We start from the raw sequence: 16,483 nt of genomic DNA, 5'->3' as shown, positions 1-16,483 counted from the left end.
TTCACAGTTGATCATTGTTATAATATTGCTGTTACAGTGTGCGATGTTCTTCTGATTCTTCTCATTTCACATTGTGACAATTCATATGAAAATTCTCAGGTCTTTCTTAAATCATTTCTAATAGCTCAATATTCCATCACAATAATATCCCGCAATGTATCCCCTCAATTTCTAATCTTTTGTCACTACAAAAAGGGCTGCTTTAAATATTTTTGTACACATAGATCCTTTTCCTTTTTCTTTAATCTCTTTGGAATGTAGACCTAGAGGTAGTATTGCTGGGTCAAAGGGTATTCACAATTTTAGAACTCTTTGGACACAGTTCCAAATTGTTTTACAAAATTCACAAATCCCCCAGAAGTGCATTGGTGTACCCATATCTACGACCCCTCCAGACTTGTCATTTTCTTTTCTGTCACATTACCAAATCTGATAAGCATGAGATGGTACCTCAGAGTTGTTTTAGTTTGCACCTCTCTTAGTGATATAGAGCATTTTTATAAGACTATATACAGCTTTGATTTCTTCTGAAAAATTGCCTTGACCATTTGTCAATTGGGGAATAGTTCCTGTTCTTATAAATCTGGCTCTGTTTCCTCTGTATTGGAGAAATGAGGCTTTTATCAGAGAAAAAAAATTGTTCTTATTTTCCCCCTATGTTCAGCTCTCCTAATTTTGTCTGCATTGGTTTTATTTGTGAACAAACCTTTTAATGTCATGTAATTAAAATTATCTGTTCTACTTCTCTATCTCTTTTTTGGTCATAAACTTCCCTTATCCATAGATCTGATAGGTACATTTTTCCATTCTCCCTTAATTTTTTTATATCATTAATTAAATAATGTATCCACTTTGAGCTTTTCTTAGCATACAGGGTTAGATACCATTCTATGCCTAGTTTCTGCCAAACTGCTTTTCAGTTTTCCCATCAATTTTTGTCCCAAAAAATGAGTTCTTGTCCCCAAAACTTGGATCTTTGAGCTTATCAAACACTAGATTATTATGGTCATTGATTACTGCATATTGCGTACCTAATCTATTCCACTGACCCACCACTTTACTTCTTAGCCATTACCAAATTGTTTTCATGCTTACCCTTTTGTAATATAGTTTGAAATCTAGTACTGCTAGATTGCCTTCCTTCACATTTTTTCATTGATTCTATCGATATTCTTAACCTGTTGTTCTTCTAGATGATTTTTCCCCTAGATTTATAAAATAATTCTTTGGTAGTTTGATTGATATGGCACTGAATAAGTAAAGTAATTTAATTAGAATTGCCATTTTTGTATTGGCTCAGCTTACCCCCAAGCAATTAATAGTTCTCTAATTGTTTAGACCTGTTTTCATTTGTGTGAAAGGTGTTTTGTAATTGTGTTCATATAGTTCCCAGGTTTGTCTTGGCAGACAGACTCTCAATTATTTTATGTTGTCAAGAGTTATTTTACATAGAATTTCTTTTTCTACCTCTTCCTGCTGAGTTTTGCTGGTAATATATTGAAATGTTGATGATTAATGTGGGTTTATTTTATATCCTAAAACTTTGCTGAAATCGTTGTTTCAACTAGTTTTTCAATTGATTCTCTAGGGTTCTCTAAGTATACCATCATATCATCTGCAAAGACTGATCGTTTTATTTCTTCATTGCCTATTTTTATTCCTTCAATATCTTTTCTTTATCTTATGGCTAGCATTTCTAATACAATATTGAATAATAGTGGTGATAATGGACATCCTTGCATTACCTCTCATCTTATTGGGAAGCCTTCAAGTTTATCCCCATTGTAGATGTTTGATTTTGTTTTTAGATAGAGACTACTTATCATTTTAAGAAAAGCTCCATTTATTCCCTATAGTTTCTAGTGTTTTTAGTAGGTGTGAGCATTGTATTTTGTCAAAAAAATTCTGTTTCTATTGAGTTAATCAAATGAATTTTATTTTTTTGTTGATATGGTCAATTATGCTCATAGTTTTCCTAATGTTGAATTAGCTCTATTTTCCTGGTATAAATCCCACCTGGTTATAATGTATTGTATTCTATTTCCTCTTCTGTTAGTCTGGGTAATTTATATTTTTGTAAATATTCATCCATATAACTTAGATTGTCAGTTTTATTGTCATACAGCCTTGCTGACTTCTAACCTGGGACAGCCCCTTGCTCTCCTGATGACTTTTTTCATGTTGCCCCTTCTTCCCCCAGCAAATTTTCAGTTCTCTTTTATCTGTTATCTTCCCCTATTAGAATATAAATGCCTTGAGTTGATGAGAACTCAGTATGATATTCATGTATAAAACCTGTTTTAACTGTGGACTACATGGTCATAAATATGTCAAGTGCACTTGAGGAGAACTATCCCTTAGTTTGAAGGAAGCTGATGCCCAAGGAACCAGCTTCAAGAAACAAGGGAGTATGAGCCCAAGTTTGTTATCAAAAATTGAAGCAAGATGAAAGAAAATTGCTGGAGGATTTAGGAGGAGGGGTAGGGAGAGAAACTTTGATATTCAAAGAACATTGGATAAGTTTATAACCAAATATAAAAAAAAATTAAATGTGAAATATTGTAAATAAAGGAGAAATTGTAAAGCAAAGTAGGACAGAGGCCTAAGACTACAAATAAAACAAGCTATTGTCTTGATAACAAAAGGACTGTTAAAAATGTCAAAAGGGAAAATATTACTTTGAAATAGCAGTTCAAGAACATTGACTCACAGCTTGTTTTCTAGTCAGCCTGAAGAACTTCTGACAAAAGTACTGGTATGAGTAAAGCGTATCTGGCATCTAATATCTAATAAACTTGCCAAGGATTGACATGGACTCTGATTCATATGGGGAATGAAAAGAGGGCCAAACCCAGAGGGAGAACCTTCCTTTTCCAGAACCTCACCTGTAGAGTCTCTTAGGGTCAAAACAAAACAAAACCAAACAAACAAAAATCAAGCCATAGAGTTTTAAAATGCTGGTAGTGAATCTACCATCTCTGATACAGAATTATACAGCTTGATAGGTCATTAAAGATACATGTTCCTAGAAATAGAAGAAGGTATGGTGTTACATGAGATGTGGTTATTTCTTTAGCTTAATATATTTCATTGTTGAATTATAGATTACATTGTTTTGTACTTTGTGAAGTATTCTGAATGTATTATTTTTCTATGCTGTTTATCTATTATTACTGTTCTATAGTTCTTTTCCCCCCTTCTTATTTAAAGCTGTCTTAAGTGATGCCTAGAGAAGCAAATGGCAAACCACTCCAGTATCTTTGCCAAGAAAACCCTAAATGAGGTCACAAAGAGTTGGACACGACTTAAAATGACTGAGCAAAATCAAGTGATGCTTTGCGTTGTGAAAGTATATTACATATTCTAAATTTTATGTAACATTAAGGTGGATTTGATGTTCCCTGAAATGATTTTCAAGAAACTAAAATTGTTTGCCTTATGGAAGAAATGTAACACCCATTTCAAACACCTCTCCTAAAGAAGCTACATTTTCTGTTACTATAGCTTTAAGAATCAAATGGGATCTTTAGCATTTGGCAGTTAGGTTTGACAATTTAGAGAGAAACTGAGAAGAAAGAGAATTGATGGAGCCATTTTGAGAAAAGCTTAAGAGAAGACAGGGAAAGAGAATGAGGAAAAACTCCTTCCTTGGATAACTTTTAAATGTTATTTTGTGGGGGGAAAAACATGATAAAGATAATTTTATGAGAAGTAATTCTGGAGAGACACTATTGAGAGTTATGGCTGGAGAGAAGCTAAAAATATTGTTTTCCTGTCATTCTAGGGAAGACTCTCAGATTTTGTTATTTTAATTGAATGTAATGGTGTGATTTGTACTTGTATTGATTGATGGCTAGAGGTTACTGTGGCTATGATCTTTTTCACAGCAAATATAATGTGACTAGGTATCTATATTTTCTTTTTCTGGCTTTGCTTTATCTTTTTCTTTTATCATTTGTTTTATTGTTAACATACTGTAAATTCAATGATTTTCATATTTATTTATTCCTAGAAGATTACAGGTTTTAATATTGAGAGAAATGAGTAATTACATGTGGAAACAGTTCCTCTAGTTCATTAAATAAAAACATTTGATGCACTGGGGTAGAGCTCTAAGCTTATTTCCTTAATCAAGAAAATGTTGAAATATTAGTAATTACTAATGAAATGATGAAATTAAATGGGGGAACAAGTCAAGAGGCAGGTTGAGGAGTGACCTAGAAGTGAGTAGACCATGTAGTTTTGATACATATGTAACATATCAGAGAAGGATTTTAGTGCATAGCTATTAGTTTACACATGAGAAAACAGCCAACAAAATTGAAAATAATCAAAAGTAATTAAATGGATTTTTTCCCCTCCTCCATGCATTTTAGATTTCTAAGTAGAAATGAGAGTGAAACATAAAGATATTTTGTGGATTTTTTTCATGAAAACCTTATTTCTGGATCTAAACTGCCAGGAATAATATATCAGATTAACATGTAGAATAATAGACTTTAGAGCTGGAAAGGATTTAGAGATAATCTATTCTACTCTTAGAGAGCATAAATGACTTGCCCAAGGCCACATAGCTGAATAATGACAGAGTTTGGATTCGCTCCCAGGTCTTTTAACTCCCAACCCACTATCCTTTCTATTATACTACTCTGTCCCTTACAGATGGAGTTGGAAAATATTTTTGATAGATATTATGTGGCCTGATATAATGACATACACAATGATTCATGAAATAGCAGTAAGGAAAAAGCAAACTCTTCCTTTTGTGTACCCTACCTCCCACACTCATTTCCCTACACGGAGATTTTATTTGCATATGAATCCCATGGCCCAGGGCCCGCCTCACCCAAGATCTTGTGCTCACATGGATGAGGTACAGACCTAGGGCCTGAGTCAAGAAGAGGGTTGCTTTTTTTCCACTCGTTACCCCCATCTGAAGTTACTCCAGAAAAATCTTCCAATATACATTGGTACAGATGGTATTCAAGGTTTTTCCAATATAAGGAAACAGAGTCCCTAGCTTCTATACAGGTATTCAGGGTGTTAAATGCATACTGAGTATGAGATAGCCTTTATTTCACCCCAAAGAGAATGCAAAAAGTGAAAGGGATTCACAGGAGCCCACATACAAGTGTGGGCTGCACATGTAGTCCTAAAATAGTGCATCAGCATTCCCCTCTACCCCCTTCCCCTGCAGGCACTTATGGTGTCTGTCTATTGGGCCAACTCTTTTCAGTGAATCTCTCTTTTCCTTTACCATCCTATACAGCACACCCCCATCCTCTTCCCATAGAACCTAGACCATAGAAGTAATTCTCTGTGCCCTCCAAATAGAATGCTGTTTAGAAAGCTATGTAGATGATTTTTTTTTTCTTTCCTCATCACTTACAGCTCATTATTGTGAATTTTCACTCTTCCCAAGGCTTAGATAATGATTCTGTGCAGGGTTGTCCTCTTTGTTTTGGAAAGAAAGTGGTTGTACTTTGATTTGACTGATTGGATTGTTAAAGTAGATTATACACCGTTTACTTAGTGGAACTAAGTGGCAAAACTAATTAAAATTTGCAAAAGAAGCTGGTATATGAGACATTCAATATCCTAAAGAGAAAGTTGGCTAGTGCTGGGTAAAAAGTAAAGTCAACTCAAAAATGCTTATATTTAAGGAGAAGCATTGAAATATATTTTTCCTTGAATTCCTACTCCATTCTAATAATGGTTATGTTGGGATATCAAAAATGATATCAATTGAACATACATTATGACAGCTACTATCAAGCTAGAAAGAAAGTCTTAGAATAGTTCTGTGCATGGACAATGTGTCTGCCATCAAAGGATAAGCTTAAGTAAATTTGGAGAGCGTCATCACTAGAGTGATGAATTGTTTGGCCACAGAAGTCATCTATTTTTCTCAGGGGAATGGGAAAATAGGTCCAATATAGTGGAATAGTGCCATAGTTGGAGGTGGGGAGGAATTTATGTTTGCTAATACATAGTTTATCTTCAATGAGAATAATACTTTACATGTAAGGTATTGACTAAAAAGAATTTTACTTAGGAATGGGACATAGAATGCTCCAACCTCAATGAGGAAAACAAAGATTTTGATCATACAGATTAAGTAAGGAGACAGAGGCAGAATTCTCTTTAAATAAAATGTCCTTCAGCTTTAATTCCATCTATCCTTGAAGGAGATTTGCTCCCCTCCCCCATCACCTGGACAAAGGAAATGAAACAAACACTGAGCAAGGGGAAGAAATTGGTGCCAAGGACATCTGACCTCTGTCAGTAGAATGATCCCAACAGGCCCCAGTCTGGGCTTTAAGTGAAGATCCTCCACATGTTAAGTACATTGGAATTTACAGGATCATGCCCTACCACTTCTTTTTCCTGACTGACTCATCTGGGCCTGCTACTTGCCATTGTGGAAGAGTAACACCCTGAGGAGATGTCCCTGCCTCTCAGCTCAGGCCACCCAGAATGGCAAATGGCAAGAAAGCTCTAAATATCACTCCCTCCCTTGAGTCTCATAAGAAGACAGGTCATTTTATTTCCTCCCAATACAAACTAAGGGATAGAGAATTAAAAGGAGGAGTTGTTGTTCTTCAGTTGTGTCTGACTCTTTGTGACCCCATTTGGGGTTTTCTTGGTAAAGGTCTTGGAATGGTTTGCCATTTCCTTCTCCAACTCATTTTACAGATGAGGAAACTGAGCCAAACAGGGTTAAGTGACTTGCCCAGGATCACACAGCTAATAAGTATCTGAGGCCAGATCTGAACTCAGGAAGATGAGTCTTCCTGACTCCAGGCCCAGCACTCTGTCCACTGTGCCATCTAGCTGTCAAATCACTCCTACTGCTGAAATAAAGGGGTGGGGGATGCTCTGTTACCTGCAGTCTTCACATTGTCCTCTTCAACTAACATTCATTGACGTCCGTTATTTGAACAAATGAGTTGGTGTGATAGGCTACAAAAATTCTCTCTAAAAGCACTCTGGGAAATCCCTACTATTGTAAAGACATAGCCAAGGAACAATTCAGCATGAAGTAAGCAACTACTTCATGGATAGATAGGTAGATAGATAGATAGGATAGATAAATAGATGTCATTGATAAAAGCATATGTATATATGTAAACACATGCATGTACATACATATGTATATATACATGTGTGTAAGTGCACATGCGTATAATTGAAATAGCTCTCTATTTCATATCTATATATATACATATAACAAATATATCAATCAGGGTGATTGTGCACTATACTATATAGGAAAACAATACAATTTTCAGAGAAGAAATTCCTGGGGATTTTTGACTAGAGTTAAAAAAAAAATACAGTCGATTTGGTTCAGAAAGCAGCACTGTTTCTTTCTCGCTGTCTCTCTTCCTCTCCAATTATGTGGACATATTTGTTTTACAATTCCTAGTGAGGAAATTCCCTTCACTGAAGCAAATTTGTACCTACTCAGCAACCCAGAGTCTGTGACAGCTGCCTGGGACACTGAGAGATTAGTGATTTGCCCAAGGTCATGCAGCCAGTATGTATCAGAAGCAGGAGTGGGCCCAGGTCCTGATTCTGGGGCCAGCTCTCTGCCTCTCACGTGGATAAATATGAATTTCATTACTTTGAAATGTTCCTTTGTTCCATGAGTGTGGGTATGCCTTCTCCCTCACAAATCACAACATTTCTATGACGTAGTGGACTGTTTCTTGAGTAATTGTGGCCGAAATAATTATTAGCAGACATCCAGACTTTTAAGGATGAGTTTTGCTAAACTTAGCTAATCGGAGCCTCAGATGAAAGTCACAGTCTCTCATGGGGTCCGCAAACAAAGCCCTTCTGGCTTTGTAGGTAGGAGTGTCCAAGGATATATACTATTTACATGGCCTTCCAGAGCCTCATTGTTGTTTAGTCATTTTTAAGTCATGTCTGACAGTTTGTGACTCCTTTTGCAGTTTTCTTGGTAAAGATATTAGAATGGTTTATCATTTTCTTCTCCAGATCATTTTACAGATGAGGAAACTGAGACAAAACAGGGTGAAGTCTCTTGCTCAGGGTCGCACAACTAGTAAATGTCTGAGGCCAGATTTGAACTCAGGTCTTCCTGACTTCAGGCCTCATATTCTATCCATTGAACCACCTAGCTGCCCCCTTCCAGAGTCTAGGGTCCCTTCTATTCCCACCATTCCATGATGAGAATGGCCATCTATCATTGGTGGATGACTTATGTACATGCATATATAAAGTCCATCAGTCAGATAATGTCCACTAATGATCAATAGGTCTTTGGAGTATCCATGGACTGATTTTGCTCTTAGTCTAGATTTGAGCCATTTCTTCGATTAGTATCTTCATTTAGGGATCTTGATCCATTAAAAGCAGCCAAGATTCCCCTTTGGAAAGAAAGTGTAATCACAAGCACAATGCATCCCTTTGCCAGACAGGCTCCACAAACACTGTTTTTATGCAGTCTCAAGTGTCAAAACAAAGTACCACAAAGCTACGTATGGTAGCTTTGGGCTTTTTGATTGATGGAAGTCATCTGGATTAATGATTACTTTGTATGTATTATTCAGGGTGTCCCTAAAGTCTGGACACATAGGCAAAAATGCATATTTTGAAATATTTGGAATATTAACAGACCTTAGCCCCCTTGACTTCTTTTTCTGGGGTATGCTGAAGGAGAAGGTGTACTCAATGAAAATCACAGATGAAACACACTTGATTGAACGCATACAGAGTGAACATGCTAAAATTGACAGCAATGTGGAGTTACTGCATCGAGTTCACGTGAATCTTGCAAAGCGCATCAACCTTTGCATCACTAATTATGGAAATCATATCGAAGATGCTATTTGTTAATATTTTAATTAAATAAAATATTGTTGAAAATTCCATTCATTTCATTTCTTGAAAATATGCATTTTTGCCTGTGTGTCCAGACTTTAGGAAGACCTGTATAGCATGTAGGGCTATAATTGAAGGCAGCTATATAGTGCACTGGAGAGTGCCAGGCCCAGAGTCAGGAAGACTCCTCTTCCTGAGTTCAGATCTGGCCTCAGATACTTCCTAGCTATGTGACTCTTGGCACATCGTTTACCCTGTTTGCCTCAGTTTCTTCATTTGTAAAATGAGCTGGAGAAGGAAATGGCAAGCCACTCCAGTCTCTTTGCCAAGAAAAACCCAAATGAGGTCACAAAGAGTCAGACACAAAAGATATTGCCAAGGAACAATTCAGCATGAAGCAGGCAATTACTTTAGGAATCTCAGTACGTGGGGCAAATAGGGTGGTTAGGCTCCAAGGACTGGGAGTAGTTCAGATGTACTATTAGAATGAACAGCCTGCTCCCTGAAAGTCTGGCCCTATGCTTCCTCAGAGGTTGGAGAGAAAAGCAGGCTACAGGACAAGAATACCAAAGTAACAAGAGCCTAGAAGTGGAATCCCAGGTTTCTCTGCCTTATATAGCTGCAAGGGGTAGTACAGAAACATGAAATGAGATGCAGGAATATCAGCTGTAGCCACAAGAAAGTTAATCTTGACTCCCTGTAGGAGAGGAAGCATGTACCCTCCAGATGTCGGCATCATAAGACAAAGTTCTAGTCAATTCCGTCCTAGTGACAGCTCTATTTATGAGGTAGAAAACTTGACTAGGGGCTCTATTCCTAATATCACCAACCACCAGCTATGGAATTTTCAATACTTCTCCATCTCTGCACCAACCATCTTTTCACCCAGAGGAAACCAAAACCAAATCAAAACAAAACCCCCCATCCAAAGGCTCTGCTCCCCTGACTCATTGATAATCCCTTCAATCAGACCACCATTTCAGGCAAAGGTCTAGACATACTCTCTTCACTCTAGGATCAATGAACTCTGCAACCTTCTTTTCCACCTTCTCGCCAACTATTTTTATCCCAAAGATCTTTCCTGCCACATCCTTTACACCTCCTCTTTACACATTTTCTTCCATCACTAGGATGGAAACTACCTGAAGGTAGGGACTATCTCGTGTGTTTATATATCTGTTTTTAGTGCTAGCATATATTAGTGCTAGCATAGTGCCTGATAGTATAAGCACTCAATAAATGTTTTATCTGTCTCTAACTTTCTCGCTCAACTTCTTTCAGCCTCAGTTTTCTCATCTGTAAAATGGTAATATCTGTCACTTACTCTGCTTATTTCTTGTAGTTATTGTGAATATAATAGATTTAAAATGACTGTAAATTTAAAGGGCTGTCCAAACAAAAGTTTTGGCATTGACTCTTAGGCTCATCTTTTTGACACTTTTGCTTAAAAAGAACTGTCCCAGTTCTGGCAGAAACAGGTTTAATGGTATGTTGGTATTGCTTTCTGGCCAATATTGAATTATTTCTTTCCTCTGAAAGTGGCACCAAATAAATGTACCCATGTGATCCCAGGCACACTTGTGCACCTTTCCTGGTACATGCATTTTATATGTCAAAACTTCAACATGTACACACACTCAGAATATAGATATGTGCATATATCATATATGTTTTTCAGTAACTGAATTTTTTTCCCTTTTTGATAGAAAAGGATTTATCTGAAAAATAGTAAATTAACAAAAGTTTGAGGCCAAGTTAAAAACTTTAAATATGATTGACTTTTAGTGTCTTTAAAGTAAATTTTTACAGATATCTTTTGTTTTTTTTTTTATTTTCGTCACCTATGTATCCCTCTAGATCCCTATCCCTTCATTTTTTTAAAGAGAAATATTTTCTGGTTCCTATTTCCTATTTTTTTTCACTTTTTAGATTGTTGGTGACAATATGGCATCACAAGCTCCCTTTCTGTTTCTGAATGATTAACAGATCATAGGATCACAGACTTGGAACTGGGAGGAGCAATAGAAGTCATTCAGGTCAACTCTGTCATTTTCTCAATGAGGAAGAAGGTGAATCCCCTACAGTCACACAGTAAGTGGCCTAGCTAAGTTCCAGACTTGAGACTTCTGACCCCAAATAGAGCCCATTTCCCTCTCCTCTCATGCCTTACAAAGGGAAGAAGAAGACGCTAAAAGGTTAAATGAGTCCAAACACTGAGCCCCAGCTAACTAGATCTCCATGTGTTTGTTTGGTGACTATTTCTGAAATATTGAGATATGTGAAATATACATCTTGCCAAGTCTTTATCTGTTTTGTCACTTTCAATAAGAAATCAGAGAGTACATCTGTTGCTGTTTTGAGATTATAACACATTTTTAGAGATATGTGAAAATTAGAGAAATAGAGGATCAGTAGTGTACCCACATAATTTATGCCATGTGTGTGTTTTACAGCACAGGAAAAAGGAATAGGCATATAGAATTTTCTTTATTTGGTCATCTCTTTGTTATAAATACTGCTCCAAGAAGGAATTTGGGTCCAATTAGGCTCCCTTTCCCTGCCAGCAACTCCCAGAATCTTGAGCATATTTGGCCACTAGGACATTGCAGAAGGCTGAATCTCACTTAACAAAATAGATATGACTTTCTTCTTGTGTGAGGAGACGGTTTAAAATCAGGATGTGTAAGGGCATGGACTTGGTTGAGGTGAAGGGGAATTTCTGGCTTAATGCAAACAAGTAAACCTCTCAAAATGACTTCAATTCATTGAGAATATATCTTTGAACAATGATTCTAGAGGGACACCTACATAGATAATGCTATAAAAGGGATAGAAGCTCTCAGATCTTCTCCCAAGCTCAGTGCCAGGAATCACTGCTTCAGTTGCATCCCTAAAACATGATGTTTGCCATGTTTTGTGCCTGTTGACCAGGGCTGCATTCAACTCAGGCAGAGTAGACATTGTGGCTATCAATGACCCCTTCACTGACCTCAACTACATGGTTTATATGTTTCAATATGATTCTACCCATGGCAAGATCAAGGGCACTGTCAAGGTGGAGAATGGAAAGCTGGTGATCAAGGGAAAATCCACTACCATATTCCAGGAGCCGGATCCCCCACCAATATTAAATGAGGAGATGCTGGAGCCAAGTATTTGTAGAGTCCACTGATGTCTTTACCACCATGGAAAAGGCTGGGGCTCACTTGAAGGGTGAAGCCAAGCAGGTCATTATCTCTGACCCTTCTGATGATGCCCCAATGTTCTTGTTAAGCATCAACCATGAAAAAATATAATTCCCTTAAGATTATCAGTAATATTTCCTGCGCTATCAACTGCTTGGCCCCCTTGTCCAAGGTCACTCATGACAACTTTGGCATTGTGGAAGGATTCATGACTACAGTCTATGCCATTAGTGTTACCCAGAAGACAGCAGATGGACCCTCTGGCAAGCTGTGTCATGATGGCTGTGATGCTATCCAAAACATCATTCCTGCTTCCACTGTTGCTGCTAAGGCTGTCAGCAAGGTCATACCTGAGCTGAACGGGAAGCTCACAGACATGGACTTCCATGTTCCTACTCTGATTGTATCTGTTGTGGATCATTCCTGCTGTCTGAAGAAAACTGCCAGATATGATGTTGTCAAGAAAGTAGTGAAGCAAACATCAGAGGGAACCTTGAAGGGTATCTTGGGCTACCCAGAGGACCAGGTTGTATCCTGTGACTTTAACAGAGACAACCCTTCTTCTGCCTTTGATGCTGATGCTGGTTTTGCCCTCAACAACCATTTTGTCAAGCTCACTTCCTGGAATTAGTATGGTTATAGTATATGTAGTAGAGCTCACTATCTATGTGACCTCCAAGGAGTAAAATGGAAAGTCATAGATCTTCAGGCCCCACCAAAAAAGGAGTTCCACCACTGAGGATCCCACATCCTAACCTATGTTCCTATACTGGGAATCCCATGCCCCATTCACATCCTTGCCCTAAAGCACCCCTAGAGGGGAGAAGTTTAGAGTTCTATATTGTGTACCAATCAATAAAGTCACCATATTTAGTGCAAAAAAGGAGGGGAGGAGGAATTGAATTAGATTACAAGTAATTATGTCTACCAAGACCCAGGTAAGCATTCTTGATGTCAGTCACAAGGCCGACCCACTACAAGTCCCAAATACAATGAAAGAAAGAAAAAGGAAAAGAAAAAGAGAGAGAGAGAGACAGAGAGAGAGACAGAGAGATCCAGATGAGACTGGTACTAACCCTGAAAAGGGGGAGAAAGTGAGATTTTGGCTTGAAATTCACAGGACTCAGAGAGAACAAGACAGCAAGAAGTGGTGTGACCACATAGGAGAATGGAAATAGGACATAATAACACCCCAAATGACCTTGTAAGGAGCCAAGCGTAGGAAGAAATAGAAGTCCTACATGCATCATCCTTATAACCTTCTTACTATTTTCTCCCTAGTCAAGTTACCTAAAGGGGAATTTCTAGGATCTCTATGGAGGCAAAAAAAACCCTTGTGCATTTCAAGTTTTGTCCCAAATCTTGTCCAATTAGGGGATGAAATACTTTTAAAGGCTAAGAAAAATCAGAATCTAGAGGGTCTGGCCCTATTAACAAAAGAATACTGCTGCCATGTCCCTAATAGTTAGAGAAATGAAAATTAAAACTGTTGTAAGACTCCACCTCACACCCATCAGATTGGCAAAGTTTAGAAAGAAAAAGTAAAGTGGCAAATGGTGGAGGGGCTATGGGTAAGCGGGTACATTAATGCCATGTAGGTGGAGCTCTGACCTGATCCAGTCATTCTTGAAAACAATTTGAAACTATGCCCCCAAAGTTACTAAACTATGCATACTCTTTGACTCATTGATACCACTAAGTCTACACTGCAGAGAGAGCAAGGAAAAAAGAAAAGGGATACCCACATGTACAAACATATTTATAACAGCTCTTTTTGCAGTGGCAAAGGATTGGAAACTAAGAGAATGTACATCAACTGGGGATTGGCTGAAAACATTATGGCTTACAAATGTGGTAGAATACTATTTTGCTATAAGAAATGATGAAGGGAATAAGAGAAGACTTTTATGAACTGATGCAAAGCAAAGCAAGCAGAACCAGAACAATTTATATAATAGGAATAATACTGTATTTTTAAAAAAATCTTTTAAAGGCTACAGAACTCTGATCAATGCAATGACAAACTATAATTATACAGGATTCATGATGAAATAGGCCACCCATCTAAAAGAAAGGTGATAGACATTAGGTACAGATAGAGACTTTTTTTTAGACATGGCCAATGCAGGAATTTGTTTTGCTTGATTCTGCATATTTATTATAAGAGTTGTATTTTTCTTCCTTTTTAAGTGGAGTGGGGAGAATGGGTGAGAGGGAGAGAAAATGGATTTTTTTCATTGAAAAATAAAATGAGACTTAAAAACCAAAATTGACTCTTTAATCTAGTCATGTGGTCCATGAATTCCCCCTTTTCTGTGACCTATTGTTCTGACTGGAATAAGATGGAGTGAGTTATCATTGCATCTCAACCCCATTCCAAAAGCTAGAAGGTAATGATGAGTCAATTAACAATGTCAATATTGTCAAGGACTATACTGGCAGGTTCCTAATACCATAACCACCTCCTACCCCTCCCCACCCTATTCCCCTGTGCAATTATAATTGAGAAACATTGATTCCATCTTCCAGATATTTGCCCTTTCAGACCAAAAGGAACCTATCTGTTGTTATTCTTATTGATTTCTGGCTACTTGCTATTGCAAAAGACTACCTTTTAAATTTTCCCAGTGGAGAAGAATCATGGTATGGCAAAGTCCAGGAAAAAGCACAATTGCAAGTGAATCAAAGGACAACGAAACTAAGAGTTGAGGTTAAGAAGGTTGCAATATACTGACAACTATCCTTGCATGTGAGAAGTATCCTAGTTTCTATCATCTTCACCCTTTCAATCACTCGGGTTCCCAACCTTGGACTCATGCTTAGCTCTTTTCTCTAGCCCAGCTCATATATCCAATCAGTTACTAAGTCTTGTTAATTCTATCTTTATGACATCTTTGATATCTATATCCATATCCTATAGGGATATTTTCATCTCTCTCATCATCTCTCACCTCATGTGACCACACCACTAGTTTTAAGTTCTCATCACCTCTTAACCTTATTGTAGTACACTCCTAATTGTTATCCCCATTTCCAGTTGGTCTTCCAACCTATCTTGCATACAATTTCCAAATTAATATTCCAAATCAGATGATTTATCATGTAATCCTTTTCTCAAAAATCTTCAATAACTTCTTATGGCCTCTACAACAAAATGCACTATCAATGTTTTAAATTTGGAAGAGACTTTAGAGGTAATCAAATCCAATTCTTTCATTTTACATTTGAGGAAACTGAGGTTTAAATAGATGAAGTGATTTGTTCAAGGTCACCAATGTAGGAACTGGCAGAGCTGGAATCAAACACAGGTCCTCTGACTAAATTTGTTGCTTTTTCCATTGTACTACGTTGCAAATTCTATACATGGTGTTCAAAGTCCTCCTTGTTCTATTTAGCTCTAGAATGCAATATTAACTCTTCGATCTGGTGTTTAAATCCCACTCACTTTTATAGACTTATTTCATAGTATTCCTCTTCACTCTATGATCCAGTCAAGCTTGCTATTCCTGGGGCTTAACAATCCATCTCTCATTTCCAGGCACCTACCCAGGCTGTCCTTGATGCCTGGTATACACTCCCTCCTCCCCAGTGTCTCAGGGGACAATAAAAGTTTAGTGGATAGAGAGCTGGACTTGGAATCAGGAGATCTAAAACTTCAGATCCTAGCTTATGACTCCTGGGGCAAGTCACTTTAACCTTTCTCAGACTCAGTTTCTTCATTTGTAAAATAGGGATAATAATTTCTGTGGCACTTACCACACGGAGTACGGTGAAGCTCAAGTGATATAAAGCAGATGAAGTGCTTTGCAACATTTCAAGCATTATATAAATGCCAGTTACTTAATTAGAATTCCTACTTTCCTTCAAGGCTCAACTCACAAAGGACCTCCTACAAACAGGGGTTTCTTTACCTTGCTTGTATCCTGGATGCCTTTGGCAGTCTAAGGATGCCTACATACCCTTCTTAGAACCATGTTTATAAATGCAAAAAATAAAATCCAAAGGATTACAAAGGAAATCATTTATATTGAAATTCAAGTGTTGATTTTTTTTTCAAGTTCATAGATCACCAATTTAAGAAACCCTGAAGAACAGGAAACTTTCCTCATTTTCCTTCTAGTCGTTAGTGCTCTTCTCAAATTAACTGTATTTATTTATCTGTGTGTATATTTAACTCCATCTATTTCATTTTTGTCTTCATATCCCCAGCTCTTAGCACAATGCCAGGAACATAGAAAGTAAGTACTTAATACATACTTATTGACTGACTGACTTAAGAGATACCAAGAAGAATTATCATGTATGACCAGAAAGGGAGGTGGGAGGGTCATATAAAAGAGGTTAACAGATGGATGAAGTGCTATCCAGAGGCCCAGATGAAGAACACTAGTATCTGTCAGATGGAACATCTCAGGGTGGAATTGAGGCAAATGTGTGGACAACAATCA

At 37.5% G+C, this 16,483-nt stretch overlaps 1 pseudogene; it reads left to right on the top strand.

Moving 5' to 3' along the window:
• LOC118839711 overlaps window positions 1–12,774 on the top strand; it is a 33,209-nt pseudogene extending 20,435 nt beyond the window's left edge.
• The last annotated feature ends 3,709 nt before the right edge of the window (window positions 12,775–16,483 follow it).

The sequence above is a fragment of the Trichosurus vulpecula genome, chromosome 1 (assembly GCF_011100635.1).
Source record: "Trichosurus vulpecula isolate mTriVul1 chromosome 1, mTriVul1.pri, whole genome shotgun sequence".
NCBI classification, from domain to species: Eukaryota; Metazoa; Chordata; class Mammalia; order Diprotodontia; family Phalangeridae; genus Trichosurus; species Trichosurus vulpecula.
The sequence above is the reverse complement of the archived record's forward strand: the minus strand, read 5'-3'. Positions and strand labels throughout refer to the sequence as shown.